Genomic DNA, 16,793 nt, shown 5'->3' with positions numbered 1-16,793 from the left:
ATGCTCTAAGTCGCATGGAAGCACATGGAACTCTTTGAAGTTTATATCTGTTGTGAATACAATTAAGCATCAATGTACACAAACCGTGAACTTTTGGTTTTTGTTGAAAAGTTTGAAACTCAATACTATGTTTATTGAACTAATTCAACTCATCGTATCAGAATTGTTCACATTGCTGCAAAGAATAAAAAATTTGCAGATGTGCAATCTAGGATAGAAAAATGCGGAGATGCCTCGGAAATCTAAGAAGAAAAGATGACAAATTGTACAAAACCTGTATAAAGAATGAGTCAAAGTGAATTGATTTCATTTTTGTATATTTATTGTATACATGAGACCGTTTTTTTGAAATAAAACATTTAAAAGCCACTTTATTCCATCCCTTTTGACTCGGAATCTGGTCTGCAGACCTGGATCATTTTGACTTTTTCTTTTTACCCACAATATTCTTGAAAAAAAACTGTTTGCCTCATCTGTCATTTCCATCATATGTTTGTATTTCAATGTAAAGGACCACAGCTTAAGTTTGCATCTTAACAATTCAAAATCTGTTTTTGCCACATTTTAGAGAATAATATTGTTATAACATATAAAGTTTTTGTTTCCTTGTTCATTAGGCAGGCACTAACCATCTTAAAGATTAAATCGGTCCTATTTCCCATTTTTAATGACTCGCAGAACAGTGAAACTTGATTTACAACATACAGCTCACAACAGAGTCATGACAGTAGCATGAGTACTATGTTGGGCAATTTCAAAAGGAAACAGCAAAAACAGTTTGTGTTTGTTCCAATGGTGTGAGAACCAACAAGAGGGAAAATTCCACCCGACTTCATTCTCACCAATCTGTCTGTTGTGGAAACATGACAACAGTAGAAGGAGAAACAACTGCACATTCCTTCTTGAAACATATTACATACAGTATCCTATTTTTGTATTGAGGATACCCTCCACAGTGTTGCATGTTGCTATCACTTAAAAGGATATGGTTTGATTGATCTAGCCATTCAAAAGTGGTCTTCTATAAGTGCTGTGGGCTATCAGCTGTACAGAAAATTGTACTTGACCACAATTGGTAACTGTATTGGTGTAATCCCAAGCCAGCATTGAATTCAACTTGATGGCAAAGAAGAGTGCAGGAGGGCATGCCACTAGGAAAAGCTTTGAAATGTCAACCTGATGATTTGCAACTAGCATAGTAAACAATTGATACAATATGCCATAGGCAAAGCAAAGTGTTCACAAAATGGACAGATCAGATCTAATCTCTGCAGCTTTAGGAGAAGAATGATTGTGGATAATTAAACAACTAACAGGAGAGGATGCTTCACAAATAACTCCCCACCTCACTATCAGGGGAAGCATCGCACATGTGAGAAAAAAAAGCTAAAGCATTCACAACCAGCTTTAGCGAGAAATGCTGAAAGACTTATCTACTTCAACCTCCTCCTGAAATCTCCAGTATCTCGAAGCCAGCCTTCAGCCAATTTGATTCATTCCACAAGATGTCAATAATCATCTGGAGGCATTGGATACTGCAAAGGCTGATAACATTCTGGCAATAAGTCTGAAGGCTTGTGCTCCAGAACTAACCATGCCCCCATTCACATTGTTTGAGTACAGCTAAAACACTGGCATCCACCCAACAATTGCCTTGATGTATCTTATCACAAAAAAGCAAGAAAAATCAAACCTGGCCAATTAACATCATTTCAATCTACAATCAACCATCAGCAAAATGATGGGAAGGATTATCAATAGCGTTATTGTACAGTTCTTACTTTACAATTACCTGCCCAATTACACTCAAATTGGGACTCATCAAAACCATTGGCCCCTAACTACATTATATCCAAGCATGGACAAACATGTTGAATTCAAAAGTTGAGATGACCATTACTGTTCTTGTTATCAAGGCAGCATTTGACTGAATATGTCAAAGAGCCCCTGATTAATAGGCATCTCGAGGGAAAACTCTCCAGCGAGAAATGTCATCCCTAACACAAAGTCACAGCTCCAGAACATCTCTGCAGGCATTTCTTAGGGTAACACTCCAGGCCCAGCTGTCTTCAGCTCCTTCATCAATGACCTTTCCACCATGATAAGGTCAGAAATGATGTTACCTATTGATGATTTCTCAGAGACTGAAGCAGTCCATGTCCAAATGTAGCAAATCTGGACAATAGTCAGGCTTGGGCTAATGTGTAATGAAAACATTTCTCGCTACTTAACTACCAGACAATGAGCATCTCCAACAAGGGAGAATCTAAGCATCCCCACTTGATATTTGGACAGACTTCCATTACTGAATTCCCACACAATCGACATCCTGGAGATTACCATTAACCAGAAATTGAACTGGACTAGCAGCATAAGCACTGTGTTTACAAAAGCAGGTTGTTAGCAAGGATTTCTGATGCATGTAACTCGCCTCCCAACTCGAAAAAGCCACTCTATCTATAAAGCACAAGACAGGAGTGTGTTGAGATACTTTCTAATTACCTGAAAGAGTGTAGATCCAACAACACTCAAAAAGTTCAAGACCACCCACACCTAAACCCATCTCATCCACCATCTTCAACCTTCATGCCCTCCACCACTGATGCACAATGTGCCACGTTGTTTACCACCTACAATATATACACTGTCAATTCACCAATGACCTTTTAGTATTGTCTTTCAAACTTGGAACTCCAATACGTAGAAGAACAGGGGCAACGAAGGCACCACTAACTATAAAGATTCCTCGAACACAAACACCATCCTGACTTGAAATTGTATGGCCATTTATCCATCGTTGCTGGGTCAAATCCTGGAACACCCTCTATAACAACAAGGTGAGTGACTACTCACAACAGACTGTGATAATTCAAGAAGGCAGATCACCATGAATAGGTAAGCAATGAATTCTGGCTGAGCCAGTGGTGCCCACATCTCATGAATGAATGTAAAAATATTAAATGCTCCAAATGCCAAAATAATTAAAACGCTGAACAAATTTCATTCATCTAGAGACTTCACTAATGAAAGACTGCCTCCAGGGAGCAAAGCTACGGAAATCATTTCATACACTATGCCTGAACATAGCAGTGAAAATGGCAGCACAGCAAAACACAAAGCAAAGTGGCAGACGCCAAAGTAACCCTACGGCATAAAAACTTAAAGGTAGGGACAGAGTAAATATTCTGGAGAGGTATGTTGTTAAAATCTACATCCACCTTTTTTCTGTACAATTTACAACACTGGATTCTGTTTACTTCGTGCAGGATTTCTGGAATGAGGCAGCAATGATAAAAACTGAATTAGTTAAAGTTATCATGCTATGTCTGCTTTCATTTAAATATGGCAGTCAAAAATAGACAGGGTATTTCCCTGAAATGTGACCCATAAAAATACATTTTGTAAAAATGCTTTGGAAGAAACAGCAAGTCAGCCAACTTTTACAGTGATAACATGCAGTCACAGATGATACTATGACAGCATACTGCACACAAGTGTCAGCTTTAATGAAGGTGATTAGCTCTTCTCAAAATAATTGCCTTCAATTAATTTCTTATACAAGTGCCAACGAAAAAATCTATACAAAGCTTTCCACATTTCAGGAACCGGTTGAGCTGTTCCTTCAATACTTCATTGGAGAAAACTGTTGTTTGCTCATGTTGGGAATCTTGAGATAAATATCATCAGCATTCCTTCTGGAGCTCATGTGAAATCTTAGATGGAGATTATTGTGTCACCAAACACCTGAAGTGATGTAACTGAGCTGACTTCTGATAATATAGTGGCCATTTAAATGCTAACAGCCTAAAAGGCGACAGCATATACCATTCACTTAGTACTGCTGTCAGCTTCATCAAGTTAATGCTCAATATTTTCATTAATTTACACAAGAGCAGGTTATAGAAGCAGAGTGGCTTCTTGAAAAAATCCCTGCACCTAATCCATTAATTTCTCTATGATAAGTACCTGTGTCAATAACTCAGAGGCAATGTCGCAAGTGCTTAATCTTCCATCAGGCTTGACTCCTTGGAGGTGATCAAGATTCCCAATGCAGACTGTACCGTGTTGATGCCAGCCTGACTTGAATCAGTCCTCCGCACTTTCAGTCATATTAATGACATTCATTAAAAACTGAAAGAACTGCGGATGCTGTAAATCAGGAATGAAAACATAGTTGCTGGAAAATCTCAGCAGGTCTGGCAGCACCTGTGAAAGAGAAAACAGAGTTAATGTTTCGGGTCCAGTGACTCTTCCTGAGAACTGAAATTCATTGACAGGCTTTCCAAAACTTTAGACAGCTACTTGTGAGCTGCAAGAAATTGTATTTTTGTTATTGAGCCCATGAAAATCTCAACATTTTTCCTGCATAGCAGTGGGAGGAAAAGGCTTCACTTCTCTTGAACTTTCCCTCGAATTGGTAACCATTGCTATTTCCTTGGCAGGGTATTTCAGCATATACACACTCTTCTAGCACACATGGAACTCTGATATCCAGCTTGTTCAAGGCAATATGTTTTCAAAACATTATCCTCCTCTATAAAAACCAAAATAACTACAGATGCCGTCAATCAGGAGCGAAAACAAAAATTGCTGGAAAAGCTCAGCAGGTCTGGCAGCATCTGTGAAGAAAAAACTAATGAAGGGTCACCAGATCTGAAATGTCATCCCTGATTTTTCTTCTTTACAGATGCTGCCAGACCTGCTGAGCTTTTCCAGCAACTTCTGTTTTTCTTATCCTCCTCCATGTTACCTTTTTCATGGAGCTCATGTTGATGCACAAGGTCACAGCAAAGAGAAAAGGAAAAAGAGCTAATATGGCACAGCGAGGGCGGATATTCTTTAGCAGTTAGTCATGAGAATGCAGGTTAAAGTTGTGATACTTTTTTTCATATTTGTTTAGGTAAATATAGATCGATAGGTAATATGCAGGCACCGTGCTCAAATTAACCAACTTCTGCAGTTCTCCAATGCTAATGATTTGGCTCAGGAATCTTCAAGCTCTATTTGGGTGAGAGAAATTATGCCTGCTACTCATGTCCAGGTCTTTTATATCAGCCTGGTATATGTGCTGACTTGTCCTGCAGGAGGAAAGAATAACTGTTTTTGAGCTGCCATTAAAAACATTTAATGCATAAGATTTATGCAAATAGCATTGAAAGCTGAAGAGGAAGCAAATTGGAATGAAAATTTCACAATTGAATGAAAAGTCAAAAAAAAGGGCAAGTGACCCATTGTGATAAAACAATGGCATTAACACCCAGTGTGAAGACAGCAAGACAATAGTAGAGATAGTAAGAACTACCGATGCTGGAGTCAGAGATAACACAGTGTGGAGCTGGAGGAACATAGCAGGCCAGGCAGCATCAAAGGAGCAGGAAAGATGACATTTTGAGTCAGGACCCTTCTTCAGAAAGAGTCCTGACCCGAAATGTCAGCTTTCCTGCTCATCTGATGCTGCCTACCTTGTTGTGTTTCACCAGCTCCACACTGTGTTAAGTCAATAACAGGGGTTGCTTGAAATGATAAAAGAAAGGAGTTGCAGTGTGTGTTTATGCTGAAGGTCTAATAAAAGGACAGGAATTGTTGAGAGTGATGGGGTTGGTTTGGAGTTCTGAAATGTTGGTGGGAGAGATTGTGTGGGATGTCCTAAAGGGCTAAACTTGCTGATAACATTCAACAGCTGCATGATCTTGAATGAGCCCTGTGAACATTCCTGTACGTGCTAAAGATGACACAATCAATGCATTTCTCTGTAATTGTTTATTCTATATCTTACTGATTGTTACATTGTATAAGAAAGAGATTCTCATTCCAGATCGCTGGACTTCACTTCAGACCGGAATTGTGCACGGTGCCAGGAATAAGTTCAGCCTCCAGACCATCTGTCAATCGAGGGGTCCGCGATGGCCTCCTGAAACAAGTCTCATTCTTCCCAACTGAGTTCTGCTCAGCACCTTGCAAGGTCATAGCAAGAACGGTAAGCATACTTTAAAGATCTACTCCAATATTAGATTGGCTCACAGTTGTATGGTTAAAGTCTGTGGACTGCCCATTTCTTGGAGCAATCAACTGACAATCCGTCACATAAAAATGGGCATTCACAGTTAAATTCACCCATGATGGCATTCTGCTCATAAGTCCTTCAAACACCCTATTCCCACTCTGAGTTAAATCAGTGTTACAAATTATTCTGAGATATAGCTTTGAATGGCTCCTTTTTACAATCTTATGAATATTTATTTGTAAGTAGGGCAGATGCTGATTATTCTACAACTACTGGAGCTAATGAAGTTGGTACTCATTTGTCTTCTTGATTGATTTCGTCTAACCAACCTGTTAATATAAATCTAATTACGACTTTTAATTGCTAAGATAGTGCAAATGTACTTTGTAATAAAAACCTGCCTTGCTAAATTCCCAGATTGGATGCACCTCATTATGTTTACGTAAGGAGTAGTAAGGAGTAAGAAATAAGAACTGTAATGTTTCAGTTTCTTTACTGTCACTGGCAACTTTTTCTTTATGGGCCCTTGTTCTGAAGGAAGATATTTTAGAATGACAATAGTGAAAACTCTTGATAAACAAAACTGAATTATCTAAATTTCTAAGTCCACAACCGACAGGTTTAGATGCGTCAAGATGGAATTTGGCTCAATCAGTGGACCCATATGACTACTTTGGAAGTTCCTTGGCTAGCTAATTTAGATAGTGGATGCAATAAAGTTACAGGTCCCATCAACAAGTTTATCTAAATACAGAGCTGTAATCTTGGAATTACTCCCTGTGCCACATGCCAGTGAGGCTGGGAACAGAAAAATGGTACAGAGCATGCACGGCTAAAGAGCTGGTGTAGGAGGGAGGGCTTCAAGCATGTGCATTTTTCGAATGTGTTTGGGACCTTTACAAAATGGACAAGTTGCCACCCACCCTGGAATGGCAAAAATATCCTGGCAGAAGGTTTACTTGTGTCATTCAGGAGGGTTAAAACCAATGTTATGAGATGGGGAGGGGGGGGTGGTGGTGTGGTGGTAACCAGAACAGTAAGTCAGCAAATAAAGTGACTGAGGAGCAGTTAGAGACTAAGGCCAGTAAGGCTCAGAGGAAGATCAGACTGGGAGAGGTTACTGAACACACAGGAGAGATTGTTGGAAGTGTATTTATTTTAATGTGAGGAGTTTGACAGGTAAAGATGATGAATTTAGGGCATGGATTAATATGTATTACTATGATGCCTTTGTTAGCATTCAAAATGAAAAACCAAGTAGTGATGTGGAATCTTAACAGTCCCTTCAACTGTCTGGCAATCACTCATTTCCTATATGTCTGCATACCGCTCCTCTGCTATCTGACCATCTTCTTTGAACACTGTGTCAATTTCCTCCTTCCAGTTACTACAGTAACTTCAGAAGTCGTTCAAGCTCGGAAACCCTTTGCGCAAACTTTCATTTGGGTAAGCAGCCTTCCTAGTGATCGCAATGAGGTCAACCAGGTGGGCCTCATAGTATATGAGTTGCCTTATTGGGCATGTTATTCTGGTCCAAACTTGGAGCCCTGGCTGACAGATATAAACAGGAGTGTGAGAAGTTCTGTTCACTTAGAGTAAAGCTGGATCAGAAGCTCAGAAGCTAGATCAGTGTAAAGGATTCTCCATGTGTAAATAAAGGATGACTTGGTGACAAGATACTTGTAGTTTCCAGTAGAATCTGCAGGGTCTCAGTGGCAAAGAGGGCAGCCCCACAGCATATCTCCTCTCCAACTCTGAGGAAAAAGCCACTGACACCTCAATATCTGTGCATTGGAGCCAAAAGCAGGCAATACCCAGGAACAAGCACTGTGTAGTCAGTGATAATAAAATGTGAGGCTGGATGAACACAGCAGGCCAAGCAGCATCTCAGGAGCACAAAAGCTGACGTTTCGGGCCTAGATTCATCTGATGAAGGGTCTAGGCCCGAAACGTCAGCTTTTGTGCTCCTGAGATGCTGCTTGGCCTGCTGTGTTCATCCAGCCTCACATTTTATTATCTTGGAATCTCCAGCATCTGCAGTTCCCATTATCTCTGACACTGTGTAGTCAGTGTCTGGTATCCAAGAAGAAGATTGGAAGAGCACCCAGTGAATCTGGAGCTGCCAGGTATCTACTCTGACATCCATGTCAGGTATTGGTACCATCTAATTTCTATCCAGCAGAAGGGAAACTGCGTATAAATAAGCATCAATTAACTAACAAAGACACGATAACACATGTTCATTCATGCGAACAAGACTCTCATTGCTTACTGAGGAGGATCTCACCTCATGGTTCAATATTTATTTGGAGAATGGCACATTTTTCGTTAAATGTCAAGAATCATTTTAGTGTTGATTTCATGATCTTTCTAACTTTCTCACCAATGCTCACCTTGCTCAGGGTCTGGGAAAGTTCCACTCCAAATTTTAAAAAGTTCAGGAAAAAAATGCTGATTGCTTGAAAAATCAATCAGTGGAATAGTAAGATTTTGGTGGCTTAGGAAACTAGGTGAATTTTTTTTCTGCTATGGAAGCAGGGGAAAAGGTGCAAAGACAGAAGATATGCAATGATTGGACTCTTGAAAACAAATATTGGCTACATTATCATTTACCTTCTCACTTATACTCAGGGAATGTGGAATCCTTAAAAGATGAGTGGGCATTGGGTGCTGCATTGCATCCAAAGAATTAAACTGAGGAGGTATTAGAAGGTGATGAGGATGTTCTGGAGTACACATCCAGATATGTGGATAGTATGAAGTTTTAGAAAATGCATCTTTCCAGGAAAAGGGATTTGAGCAAAACATCAATCTTACGTCAGGGTAAGTATCCCTGAAAATATGAGCCAGGATTCTGAGGAAGGCAACATTTTCCTTCCCATATAGTAAAGAATTGTGATAAACGCATTACCAGTGATGCTGGCTCCATACAGCCATTTGGTTTAATTGATTGGTGAAAGGACATCAGCCTCTCACTCAAAAGGATGTCATGCTTTCGAGGGTTGTCAGCCTAATTGATTGGCTGTCAGCTCTCCAGTTCCAGAAGCTGCAAAGTTCATGAAAGGGGCTGTAAACAATCTCCAGAGTTTCCACCCCAGAGGTCTAGGATCAGATGATTGTAGAGATATCAGACTGGAAAGCAGAGTTGAGGGGAGAGAGACAATGTATAAATGGACAGTAACTGAGGAATAGAGCACCAGCAGCAACCAGACCTTGTTGCAGGGTGAGAGGGGGCAACATCTAGAGTATTGAAGATATAGCATCACATATTACTGTAATTCCTTTGACAAGTGTCTCTTATAATTTGTCCCAGAAGCTGTCTACTATCCTCCAGTGTTCCTTTCATATCCCACTTTTTCTGATTTAAACAAAAAGCTTAGTTTTTGAACGTTTTTAATCTTGAAGAACTTCAATGTCCAGGCATTTCTGTCGTTTGTAATAGTATGCAACACAGAAGACAAGCATTGTTCATGTGATCACCATAATTCATGAGATCACATTAAGGAACTTACTGAAAGAGATATCTACACTTCCCAAGCGACCTGAATGAGCTGCTCAACTTTAACAGAAATGGAGTTACCGGCCACATTTTAACAGTTATCCAATTTACTAGTTAGCCTTCCTAAAGTTAGAAGATATTAAATAGGTTAGAAGGTATTAAATAGTCCAGAAGATATTATTTACCCTTTCATTTTGAAAGGTTATAGGTACATTGAGCTATTGAGCTTTGAATTCAAGATAACAACTTCCAACCTATTTTTCAATGATATGAATTAACTTGTGCAATTGTTACACATTAATTGAGCATTAGGCAATTGAAAACCCCTTTTTTCCAAATGGTATGAGTAGACAGTAAGGGTCTATACAGTCATAGGCGTAATCAGTTAACACTGGCTATTCCTACCAGGCCGATGGTCGGGTGCCAGGACTCCCAGATCATATGTTTATCAGTTTGAGATTACATTAGTAAGTCAATAAACCAATCATTGCACTGAATGACATAATTGAGGTTGGAGAGTCATTTGTTTGCTAAGGGTGCTTTATAGCACTTCATACTGAGGCCTAAAATCATGGACTATAAATTACATTTTACAGAAAATAAAGAATTGAAGTACATAAAATTTTCAGCATTTTGTGAATGTTAATATTGTAAATAGCTACAACATTGAAATGAACTGACATCTTATAGACACTGATAACTCTATTAGACAGTAGCTCAAGAAGAGCTTTAAAAGGGCAATTAAGGATGGGCAATAATTTCTGGCCCAGTGAGTATAGTCCATATCACCTTGATGAATTTAAGAAAACTACATCAAAGTTAACTCAAACAACAGAGGACCAGCATCACATTATCAAGTCACTGAACTCAACCATTCAAATAAGTATAACTATACACTTCTGTTAAAATTCTTTTTGTGGAATAATTTAGTTCAACGGATAACAAAGAAGTGGATATTGTTTGCACTGGTTATTATGGTCTTGAGGCAGATATAGAATTTTGGTAAATGAATGTGGAGTTGATTGCAATAAGGAACAAACTTCTTCAAATGATCCATTGTTTTGCAATCTGTAGCTCTGTCTGCCATAACAAGAAAATATATCACAGTAGTGGTTTAACATTGTTTTCACATTGAATAAAATAATCTGTTTAAATTGGGGCATTCTTCAACTTTATGTAAGGTTTATAATTGGGGGAAGGATAATTACAACTCTGTTAGGCAAGAACTGGGAAACATAAAATGGGAATAGATGCTGTCAAGGAAGAGCACTACTGAAATGTGGAGATTGTTTAAGAAATGCATATTTTGTGTGCTTGATATGTTTGTCCCTAGCAGGCAGGGAAGATACAGTTGAGTGAGGGAGCCTTGGTTCTCGAGAGAGGTCGGACGACTGGTTAAGAGGAAGAAGGATGCTTATGTAAGGTTTAGGAAACAAGGATCTGAAAAGGCTCTAGAGGGATACAAGTTATCCAGGAAGGAGCTGAAGAGAAAGCTTAGGAGAGCTATAGGGGCGCTTGAGAAAACCTTGGCAGATAGGATCAAGGAAAACTCCAAGGCTTTGTACACGTACGTGAGGAATAAGAGAATGACCAGAGAAATGGTACAGCCAATGAAGGATTGTAAAGGGAATTTGTGCACTGAGCCTAAAGAGATAGGAGAGGTCCTTAATGAAAACTTTTCTTCTGTATTCACATCTGAGGGGGACCTAATTATAGTGGAGGACCGTGTGAAACAGGCTGGTAGGCTAGAGGGGGTCAATGTTAGTAAGGAAGATGTGCCAGGAATTTTGAGGAAGTTGAAGATAGATAAAACCCCCAGGCCTGATGGGATTTATCCAAAGATTCTATGGGAAGCAAGGGAAGAGATCAGAGGGCCTTTGGCGACAATCTTCTCATCCTCACTGTCCACAGGTATAGTGCCGGAAGTTTGGAGAGAGGAAAACATCATTCCCTGGTTCAACAAAGGGAATAGGGTTAACCCCAGAAATTACAACCCAGTTAGTCTTACCTCAGTGATGGGCAAATTGTTTGAAAAGGCTCTGAGAGACAGGATTTATGATCACTTGGAAAGGTACAGGTTGATTTGTGATAGTCAGCATGGATTTGTGAGGGATAGATCATGCCTCACAAACATGATTGAATTCTTTGAAGAGGTGACCAAACACGTGGATGAAGGTAAAACAGTGGATGTGGTATACATGGATTTAAGTAAGGTGTTTGATAAGATTCCCCATGGTAGGCTCATGCAGAAAGTAAGGAGGCCTGGGATGGGGGAATGTGGCAGATTGGATTCGGAATTGGCTGACCCTTAGAAGACAAAGGGTGGTAGTGGATGTAAAATAGTCAACATGGTGCTCAGTTACGAATGGTGTACCACAAAGACCTATCCTGTGTCCTCTTCTATTTGTGATTTTTGTAAATGATTTGGATGAAAGAGTGGAAGGGTGGATTAGCAACCTCCCAGACAATACAAAAGTGGGTTGTGTTGTGGACAGTGCAGAGGGCTGTCCTAGGTTACAAAGGAACATTGATAGGATGCAGAACTGGTAAATCTCCTCTGCACCTTTTCCAATGCCTCCACATCTTTTCTGTAATGAGGCGACCAGAACTGGACACAACATTCCAGATGTGGCCGAACCAGATTTTTGTATAGCTGGAGCATAACTTTTTTTTTATTATTGTTTTTCAGTGTGGAAACAGGCCCTTCGGCCCAACAACTTCCACACCACCCATTGGAGCATCCCACCCAGACCCATCCCCCTATAACCTACACACCCTTGAACACTATGGGCAATTTAGCACGGCCAATCCACCTATTCTGCACATCTTTGGACTGTGGGAGGAAACCGGAGCACCCGGAGGAAACCCACGCAGACATGGGGAGAATGTGCAAACTCCACACAGACAGTCGCCCGAGGTAGGAATCGAACCCGGGTCCCTGGCGCTGTGAGGCTGCAGTGCTAACCACTGAGCCACGGTGCCGCTCTTGAACTCAATCCCTCTATTAATGAAAGCTAACACACCATAAGCCTTCTTAACAACCCTATCCACCTGGGTGGCAGCTTTCAGGGAACTGTGGACATGAACCCCAAGATCCCTCTGCTCCTCCACACTGCCAAGAATCTTTCCGTTAACCCTGTATTCTGCTTTCAAGTTTGTCCTTCTAAAATGAATCACCTCATGCTTTTCAAGGTTAAAATCCATCTGCCACATCTCAGCCTAGCTCTGTCATCTTGAACCTGTGCTATCTTATAATTGACCTTTCTACTTTTGTGGAAAAAGCCTCTGGCTACCCACCCTATGGTTTTGAACTGCTCTGCTCATTTTGTAGTCAATGTAAATTGTTATTCTAAAACCTAAAACATTTTTAGGCAAGACATAGCTACTTTTTAATAACCTAATAACCAGTTGTGGCTTCTGTCCTTCTTCATTCAAGCACTAAAACACTTGCTACTTGCCCAACTCTAAAGAATATTCCATGAACATCTGTTGTAAAGTTTTGATTACACTGCTTGGTTTTTAGCTGTCTGCAGACTTTAGTCATCCTGCTTGAGGCATCTCGTGAGCAATAATTCCTTTTATGAAAAATTGGAAAGTGATGTGTCAATCCTTGATCAAATAAGAGTAGAAAGCATTTATGATCTTGAAGACAATCATGTGTATTATTTTTAAAAGATATGGAGAAATTTACAACTGGGGTTTCACCCTGCTCAAATTAAACTTCCAAATAACTAACTCCAACATAAACTACCAAAATGATGTTGTTAAGTAATTTGAACATACTGAATGATTTAATCTCCTATTTAGCATCTTATCTGTGCTTTGGTATTAAAGATGGGTAGCATAACTTTTAACAATCTAAAATAATTGACAATAGAAAAAACTTGTATAAGCAGAAGGTTAATATTTAAGATTTATGCTAAGTCATGAGTATTGGCATCTATGAGTGTTGTGTGACTCAAATGAGCTTATTTGTCAAGGATTAACCAAAAAATAACCCAAAAGCCACATTATTTTGGTTGGTAGAATGATCCAAAATAGAAATAGCACATTGGAATAAAGTATTAAAAGATGATTTGAAGCCTTCCTAGATAAAAATAAAGCAGAGAAGAGATGATTGAGAAGTTACTCAAAACAGAAGGTTTCCAATAGTTCTCACACCCAAAACCATTTGTGCCCATATGCAGTGAGATCTGGATAATATCTGGGATGTGGCTGGTAAGTAACAATTCATGCCAAGTAATGACAGAATCCAACCATTGCCTCTCAGCATTCTATATCATTAAATTTGCTATCACAAACACATTGCAGCACACTTATTTATACTTCCTACTCTGTCTTGCAAGAAATGGTCAACATTCTGGGAGTTACCATTGACCAAAAACTGAACTGTACCAGGCTTAAATATTATAGCTGCAAGAGAAGAGCAGAGGCCAGGCATACCACCGTGAGTAATTCACCTATCTCCAAGTGCCTGTCTAGGATCTACAAGACAAAGGTCACCAGAATGGTGAAATGCTCCCCACTTGTGACAATAAATAAATCAATTCATCAATCAATAGTTTGTTGCCATTTCATCCAGTAACATAATCTTAGAACTCTTTCTTCAGCTCCATCAATGATATTCTGTTGCATTGTGCTAGGCAGACAATCTAAAAGACATTCCCTAAATGTTAGCAAAACAAACCCAAAGAGCTACAGATGCTGAGAATCAGAAACAAAAACAGAAATTCATGGAAAAAATTCAGCAAGAGCGGCGGCATATGGAAAGTTAATGTTGTGTTCAGTAAACTATTGAGAAACACCAGCACACATGTGTGCCCAGGTCATCTTTAAAAGCCCTTTGTGCACCCAAATAGGCACTGCCAGACTGGAGCTGCCACATAGCGTTCCTGCCATTTGCCCAGGACATGGCAGATAGTAGGGAAATTGTTGCCCAATTTTGCAGCAGTGTCCTGGAAGTTTCTTCCCCTCTCACTGTCACCCATAGTTCTCAAAATGTGACCTGCAAACAATTAGAATGTCAGATCAATAATATACCCAAGAGCAGCAGTTACAGTTACAGTCTTTAACACTTTTCTTCTATCACTCTGGAAAGGTAAAGCATTAACTGTCCATGTCTCCAGTCGATATTTTAATATGCCTTTCATTGTCACTTTTTTTAGGTTTTCAATTTGAAGTTTACTTGACTCCGTACAGGTGTGACATTCCCTGGGTTCCACACTCAACTCTGCCACATTATTTCTGAATTTACATCTGCAATCATCTTTTGCAAGTAACAATTCTTTTTTTTAAAGGATTACATATTGGAATTATAAGTTCAGTATATCTATAAGTACTTCAATGTTCTGATCAATCACCATGTCAATATAATTCCCACAAATAGTAATTCACCTCAGGCGTTATTGTGGGCAATGAAGGGATGATTACCTGAGAATGTGTGGCATTGTTAGAATAATGGTTCCAGTCTTGGAGGATTGTAAAAATCGTGTGGCAGTATCAGGCATTAATGGTGCCCTCCCAAACACAATGTTAGCCATTATTTTGAAGTAATGCATAGCTAGCAGTTTCTGTGCACTTTTCTGGATGCCTGTTCCCATGATAATTATTGCTTATTCTTAACTTAACGAAATTCATCTTGGAAAGGAATTGGCGACAGTAGAAGTGCAGTTCACAAATTTGGCTACTCCAATGTTTTTCCTCCTTCTATAACTTGTACAGCTAAACTCTCAAAAACATAGGTGAATGCAGGAATGTCAGACCACAGAGCCCATGGCAAAATACAAGTCAGTCAATACAAGATAAAATCTGATGAGGCACAATTCTGTTTGGAATCTTGTTTTTAAGACGTGAAGTTCCATCAAAAAGTGCAAACAATTTCAGGTGCATAATCTCTAATCAAAGCAGTTTTAACAGCTTTGGCATTTCTAGCATGTCAACACAAGATAGGCTTACCATGTCTAACATTTTTCACAGCTGATGACTGCAGTAAAAACTGTAAAATGTTAATATGTGCAGCTGTTCCACTTGCACCAGTCTCGAATATCTATGTTTCTCCTTGAGCAAAGGTAATATCATTAAATGTCAGGGGCTGATAAGAGAAGCTAGCAGAAACTGTGGTAATCAAACTCTCAGACTGAAATTTAATTATGTTTATCTATGGTAAAGGGTAATTATCAGGCTTTGTGTTAGAAGCACATAATTTCAAGAATAATTACTTTTTTCTCAGTATACTTTGAGTGAGAATTGTCAGCAGTGTGAGTGAATGTTAACTTTGACATTCAGAAGAAAGTTTTCTCATTCATACAAATGTCAGCAATGAAAAAATGTTCTTATTTAGGCTTCATACTTAATACTTGTGAGGACTTGAGTTTTGAGGGACTTTGTGGAAAATTTGATTTCTCACCTGTGCTGTGGAAATATCTGGATTCCTTTTATAAAACATCAATTAATACACTCTTAGAAGTCTTACTTTTAACAAGGCAAGTCCATGAAATGCCGATGTCTAAGTTAATTGCTGGGGTTGTTTGCTTAAGGCCACCTTACCTGGATTTTGTGGTATTTAGTTCAGTAACTTTTTGCACATAGTTGGAGATTTTAGTTTTCAGTTGGGGGATATAAAGCTGAAAAATTGCTCAACTCATCTCTCTCTCTCTCTCCTGTTTCTGCGTCCCTTTTTCTGTTGTGAATAGTGTGAAATATAATTGTCCTCTTAAACAATTTAATAGAAGACTTCTCAATACAGTTTCTCCTGAACAAGCTGTGTGTGTTAAGATCCCAGTGACAACTGTTGTCCAATTAGCTATCTACATGAGTCAGATGCCAGATTGACAGCAATCAGAGCATTCTACATTGTTTCCTTTATTTACTGTCTGAACTGGGAGCTGTGAATTTGGGACTTGAAGGATTTTTTAAAAAATCTGAGTCTAGTTTTTTTTAAATTTGGCAAATAACAAAATGCTTTTTTACATAAGAACTGCTAAATTTTATAGCAACCTTAAATCAGGAGTGTACAAGATCTGAGAGAAGCTGTAGTAATATAGCTAGTGGCTGGCTTAATCTATTTCATTTTTCTTTTCAGCTTGAGACAGGAAGTAAAGAGAGATAGCTCATTCAGTGCTTTGTTTGCATTGACTACTGGTTTAGTTGAACAGACGAGTTCTTGGTAAGTCTAGCATACTTGGTGAGGGGCAAGAGGAAGCTCTTTATTTATTCTATTCTTGTTACTTACAATTCATTAATGAGTTTAGATGTGGGAACTGAATATAATGTCTCCAAGTTTGCAAACAA

The sequence above is a fragment of the Stegostoma tigrinum genome, chromosome 13 (assembly GCF_030684315.1).
Source record: "Stegostoma tigrinum isolate sSteTig4 chromosome 13, sSteTig4.hap1, whole genome shotgun sequence".
Classification (NCBI taxonomy): Eukaryota; Metazoa; Chordata; class Chondrichthyes; order Orectolobiformes; family Stegostomatidae; genus Stegostoma; species Stegostoma tigrinum.
This window is presented reverse-complemented; position numbering follows the sequence as displayed.